This window comes from Condylura cristata, unplaced genomic scaffold (genome assembly GCF_000260355.1).
Source record: "Condylura cristata isolate star-nosed mole 26May11 unplaced genomic scaffold, ConCri1.0 scaffold00001, whole genome shotgun sequence".
NCBI lineage: Eukaryota > Metazoa > Chordata > Mammalia > Eulipotyphla > Talpidae > Condylura > Condylura cristata.
In genome coordinates this window covers 74,939,913-74,946,549 of record NW_004567102.1, presented here as the reverse complement: position 1 = coordinate 74,946,549, position 6,637 = coordinate 74,939,913, and the positions used below count along the sequence as shown (strand labels likewise).

Here is a 6,637-nt window from a genome sequence, read left to right as displayed (position 1 = left end):
GAGGATGCCATGCTTTATTTTTGCTTAGTTCATACTGCCAAGATAGAGTTGTTGTTTTCTTTCCTTTTTCTTCTTTTAATATAGTCATTACATCATCCTTCATTTTCTTACAATGTATGATTTCCCTGTGAAATTCTTACCACCAATTACCCAGAGCACCTTCACTATAGTCACTTGTGCTCTTCCCACCCCTGTCCTGGTCCTCCCTCCTACTCCCCTACAGAATATCTTTGATCTATAGTTCATTATAGTTATTATTGTTATTATTATTATTTTTTTTTTTTTGCTGATTCCTTATTTGGTTTTCATTCTGGCTTATTTCACTAAGCATGCCTTTGGCAACATTAACTTAATTTTTTTTTTAAATAAAAGAGGTGTTCTTTGATTTGTTAAAAACATGAAGGTAGCTAATTGTCTTATAGAACACATTTGTAAATTTCAGGGTGGGATCTGGGGGGGGGGGTCTCTGTCACAATTCCCTGAATGTTTCCTCAATCATCCTTCTGATTCTGATAAAATTTCCAGTGTTGAGAATTGTAGAACTTGTCAAGTGTCATTTTAAGTGCCAGGAAATGGTTGATTTGAGGCAAGAAGAACAAAGTTTAAAAAAGAAAATAAATCTAGCATTTGCTTAATAATTTGCCCTTTGCAGCAACAGAATCTTAGCTGACCACCCACGTTCATCTGGCTGCTGACGTGGTCCTTGCTTCAATTGCAGAAGCTATTTTTGCACCTTTTGTGTCTTTTGAGGAACCGAGTGGGCCTACTTGCTTATAATGATTCATGTCTGAAAGTGCACAGGGCGTCCTTAAGTGCTACTGCAGTGATGTGCGGGAACAAGGAGGAAAATTAAAGCAAGCTGCTTCTCTTAAGCACTTGGAATATTCACATGTAGCAGTGCTGGATTAAGGCACACTGTTATGTTTTGATACTTTAGTCCTTTCTATGAAACACTGAGTTTGCTGGAAGAAAGGGTAATGTTTGAAAAAATGAGCAAATACACACTAACCATTTATGGAGAGGAGAGGTATTTTTTATATGGACCTTTTATACTGGGAGATTAAATATTTTAAGATGGTTGAGTGGTTAATCTATTTGGATTAAGTAGTTTTACCGGCCTGCTATGCATTTCTTGGGATCAGACTTGGATAAATACTAATTCTGACGATGAGAAAGTCCCTTTCTTCATTACTTGCCAGAGTTCGCTATGTTTCAGGATTTGACCTCAGTTGGTTTTGGCTTCCTATTTCAAAAATTAACTTGAGCACAGAGCATAACAGTGCTGGAATAAATGATAGAAAAGAATTTGCCACAAGTTATCTGAGACTTCATCCTGTGGAGATTCGTTGTTGCTGCACCCAAAGAAGTTTGGTGGGAATCTCAGCTCTGAGGATGGATTGCATCCTGAGCATGATGTCCAGTTTCAATGCACTAAGTTTTAACCCTCGCAGTATTTTCCAAGTGGCCTCTTTTTACTATGAGAGACAAATCTCTTTTAATACGAGGACTAATTATAAAATTTAAATGGTACTTATAAAAATGGAAACTTTTCTTGAAAAAAGTCTTGAAAGTCCCAGTTCCAAATTTTCTTTCTGTGGACTAAGTTTGCCTATTAAATGCACTATTATTGTCATGGTTTAAAAATCCTCTTGTTCATCTTTTAGATTCCCAGAAGTCGTGCATGAATTCCTGTGGAGAGAGCCGGAGTCCTGGAAAGCAAAGCCAGTTGTGATGCAGATTTTTGACATAAGGATAACAGGTTAATAACTCAAATCTAGTATTTAATTCTACTGTTTTTCTGTTTAATTCGAAAAACAGTATTAGCCTATTCTGTAAGTGTTTGCACTGACTTTGTCACTAAATCTGGGAGGAAATCATGTAAATGTCATTTAGAAAAGTGCAGTAAGGATTTCATTTGGCTGATTTTTTTTTCATATTAGACCAGTTTTAATTGCAATTTCCTGTATTGAGATAATCTCATTTAAGAATTTCTTTCCAGCAAATTTTACTTTCATGTAAAATATTACTTAGCAAGTCCTAATAACCTTGGCTCCACTGTGGGAGAACATTCCACCAGAAAAGCAAAGTCACAATTATAAAAAAAAAAGCAAGAAAAAATTATGAAAAATAAGTCCCAAATGTCTCAAATACTTACAAATATCAGCAAGTATGCTTATCAATAATAAAGTCTTCTTTTTAGCCAACACGAAAAGAAAAGGGGTCTGTTTTCAAGGGGGTTTTAAATATCAGAACACATTAGATTTGAATGCATATCAAATTAGTGGGTGCTCATCACCATCTTTTTACTTTTCTCCCAAAGTTGCATGAGCTGCCTGGCAGGGTTTCATAGAATATACAGTGTCTTCCTCACATTGATGACTGTCTCATTTTAGGGAGAATAGTAGGGTTCTTATGAGAGTTTTTATTAAATAAAGGAAGCATTTATAATGAGTTTGGCTCTCAGAAAGGTGCCGTTTTTAATCATTCTGTGGAAATAAGTCTGTCTTCAGTTGGGCCCTGACCCTGGGCAGGGCAATTTGGTTAGGTCCCTCTTTCCTCGTTGGTACTCTCACATGTGGTAGGGACCTGTGAGACTGTCATTTTAAGTCAGCAGTGCCCTGAGATGTTCATATGTTTTGTAAATAATTTCTAATCAACCAGTGGCATTTTTAAAGCAAGTATACTTCGCATCAAAACTTGTTCACTTGTTATTATAAGACATATTTTGTTTACAAGTATAATACCATCAAAAACTCAAAAAGAAGACTGAGTGAACACTTCAATCTTAAAAAAAAAGTTCCTCTATGGTAATAGTGATAGTACAATAGTGTTTGATGCTAGTATTTGATACCACTATTATTTAGGATGTTATTATTTGATGCTCACTTGACTTTTGCCACCACTCAAGTAATGATTAATTTCCTGAGGTAAAGTTCCCCCCCCCCCAAGATTACTGTTTTTCTAAGCAAAAGATTCTAGATTGACAACCGTGGATACTGTGGGCCTTTTATTCATTTGCATTGCAAGCCTGCCCGTCTGCCAATCCCACCCAGCTGCTATCCTGAGGGGATCTCTCGGGAGGCCTGTGGAGAGGCTGTTTCTGTGCCTTTCCTTTCAGGGTCTGCCTGAGGAAATGATTTAAATGGGTGCCAAATTTATTTGAGTGGGGTTGTGGATTGTGGCCAAAGGAGTGGGCACACTTCTAGAAAAATGGCAATTCTTCCATGTAATATCATTTTCTTTACTTTTGCTCAGTTGTTTGCATTCCCTTATCCCTGAAATAGCCATGCAAAGGGCAGTATCTTTTCAACACCCCTCTGCAAATATGCTGAGCGTGCAAATTCTATGCCTATCTTCTCTTCCCGAAGGACACCATGGGCTGCGGCTCCCACCACCAGAAACCCCAAAGTCATATCCTGCAGCAAAATATCTTACTCTTTTTGTAAAACTCACAGGCATGAGGGGAAATGTTAAGTGTGAAGCTGTGTTTGAAATACCTCTCCTTTGTTGGTGATGCCTGCCAAAAATGACTTAGCATGTGTTTGGTTACCATAAAAAGAAATCTCTGAGAAAGAAATGATAACAGCCTGTTTTCTTTTCACATGAATCTATTCTATGAAATGAATTTCATAGATTTTCATTTCTCATGTGGCTTCTTCAAACATAGCAGTTGATTGGGATAACTGGAGATTTACCTTTAACATATAATTGCAGAGGATGGTAAATGAATCTACACAATCAAAGAGAAGTAATATAGCTATAATTAAGCACATTACTATAAATCTTTATAGCTCTAAGTGAAACTGTAGTGAGAAAATTAAACTGGAATTGGAGAAACAGTCAGTCATGGAATATATGATGACTTATAATGATCTTATGAAGTCCAAAGGAATCCCTGTCTATAAGTATCTTCATATGTGTAATATCAAATAGAATCCCAGGAATTTACACCATTCTGGAGTTAGAAGGCTGAGTAAAAATCTCACTTAACAACAACAACAACAACAACAGAAATACAAATATCATTATCAAACATAGCCTGAACTTCAGATGCCTTGTAGTGTTTCCAATAAATTTCTTGTCCTAAGTATACATTGAAGAGAGCAGCAAATAGACAGCGCTCCCAAATCCTGCTATTCAAAGTTGCAAACATTGCATGCCCAGTAAAAGATCATGGTGAACACAATTCATAAGTGGACTTTTTCATTTTCCAAGACAAACAACTGTAGACCCGAATAGTGAAAAGACACCATATTTTCCCAGTTCATGAGTACAAGTGCCTGCAGGGCTGATTTTTCTCTCTCTATCTTTCTTGGTATGTCTCAGAAAGTCCAAACAAGGAAAGTGATTATATAGCTGGCACTTAGTTGGAATCTCTTCTAGGACAGCTTTGTAGAGAATTGTAGATCCTCAAATGTTTTTAAAGTCTAAGGTAAAAGGCTCCTATGACATAGGAATGATTTCCAATTCCCTAAGTGAAAAGTTAGGGAAACTTCAGTTTAGAGATTTGTAGACTGAGGCATCTCAGAACAGCTGGGACTTCCAGCTGAGAGACAGAATTCTTCCTGTTTTTTCTGAACAAACAGAAATAGAGAGCTTGACATGGGTCTATCTAATTTCATACTAAAACAGTAAGACATCTTAGGTAGGCTTAGAAATTTAAAAGGAAATTTTCTCACAGAAGTTAGTAACATAATTAAGTCAATGTGTCTGAAATTTCAACCATTTCTGAATAATAAATGCTCTTGGCATAATGGCTGTTACTACATTAATATCAGCAACATTTTTTATTTTTTAAGAAATAGGAAACTTTTTTTTATGATTAGCCCTTCTCTCCTAAAATTCTGAAAATTAATGAACTTTCTAGATCAGTTTTATTCTATTAAGATTCTGCCTTTGAACTTTATGGCTGACTTCCAAGCTTAAGGTGGTCTCACCTACCACTTCCCTTGCCTTCATCCTCTGGCCTATCCTTCATCTTCTGGCCTATCCTTCATCCTCTGGCCTATCCTTCATCCTCTGGCCTATCCTTCAACAGCAAGATTCTACTGGCTTTGTTTGGATTTATGTGGCATGTCTTTTTTTCTATGATATATCCTTAGTGAACAAGGAATTTTCTGCGTGTTGTTTTGGGTGTACTTGTTGGGTGTACACCATCAAACTAAATTTGATTTAAATGTTAAATGAAAATGTACTGATCTATTTAGCTATTACATATATTATCTATATTTTTATAAATTTTTTTATGTACTTGCTTAACTGAAAATCTTTGTTTTAAGGAAAATTGCATAACCTATATAAACTAAAAAATGGGAAGTGACCATATGCTTTATTTTCATTTGTGAGGGTCTTAAATTTCCTGAAAAATAATGTTTTAGAAAACAGAGTATGGCCCCGCCCTGGTGGTGCAGTGGGGTAAAGCAGAGCACTATGAAGCCTTCGAAGCCACCGCAACATGAGTTTGATTCCCGGCTAGGGGGAGATCTCTTCTGGCCCACCCACTGCTCCCCTCAGCAGTGTATTACTAAGCTATATTATCTTTAAGTTGTGATAAAACTTAACATGGAGGTGGGGATGGGGGCTCCTGTGAGGTGGGGAGGTGAGACCACCTTAGGCTTGGAAGTCAGCCAAAACTGGATTTGACTCTTGTTTCTGACACTGAACCTCTCTAATGGCTGTTACAAACTGCTGATTACAGCTGTCTTCTACAAATCTTTAAGGGCTACTTCTCACCCAAAGATTTATTATCATTCTTTAGAAATTTCCATGTTCTTTTCCCCTTTTGAAGTGGTATTCTATGGCAGGGTGGAACCTGACAAGAGGACCAGTACTTGAATTTTAGTATGGGAAATTATAGTATACTGCATGGGGCATCTTTTTATTTTTTATTTTTTTTGGATTAATCAATATTTTATTTGAAACATGAATATGTTTGTCTTAATAAAAAAAAAACAAGAAAACAAAGATTATCAAAAGTCCTAAGATGAAAGGGACACATACCCTCTTGTGTCCCTTCCTCCGACTGCCTTGTTCATTCCACTTCTGTGATTTAACTGGTATTAAAAGCTGTTTGCCATCCTTGAGAGTCTTCTGTTTATTCTTGTTACTCTTTTACACAAATAGAACTATAAAATACATCCTCAAGTGCAATACACTTTATTTTCCATATTCATTGTTAGTCTTTTCTGGACAAGTTTTGATATAGTACTTCTCCCTATATTCATTTATTTTAGCCACCCAGTTTTATGATCAAGATGGACTTTGTTTAAACAACCCTATACACATGTCTTGGTGCACTTGTGCTACTATATCTGTAAGGATATGTTTCCATAAGCACTGTTACATTGTCCATCATGGAAACACCGCAGTTTTCATTGCAGTTGATATAACTGAGCGTTGAAATTCATAGAATCTCTCGGTAACACATTGGCCATTCTCTTATAAAAACTGAGTATACAACTAACATTGAAACCTTTTTCGGTTGTCAGGTTTCTTGATTCATTTATATTTATCGGGAGGACTCCTCCATGTTACTGTCATTTCCATGAAAGGAAATTTATTCTTTTAAATTTTCAAATCTATAGATTCTCAAAATCCCACTTATTCTCACTTTTTAATCTAATGATTTGAGTTAGAC

The 6,637-nt window shown here is 36.3% G+C and overlaps 1 protein-coding gene across 1 annotated transcript in view; it reads left to right on the top strand.

The window, feature by feature from the left end:
• The first annotated feature begins 1,661 nt into the window (after positions 1-1,661).
• Positions 1,662-6,637, top strand: part of HIVEP2 (human immunodeficiency virus type I enhancer binding protein 2) — a 26,569-nt gene continuing 21,593 nt past the window's right edge. The window contains exon 1 of the mRNA XM_004673904.2: positions 1,662-1,759. The gene's annotated coding sequence lies outside the window, so the exon portion shown is untranslated. The remainder of the gene's footprint in view (positions 1,760-6,637) is intronic.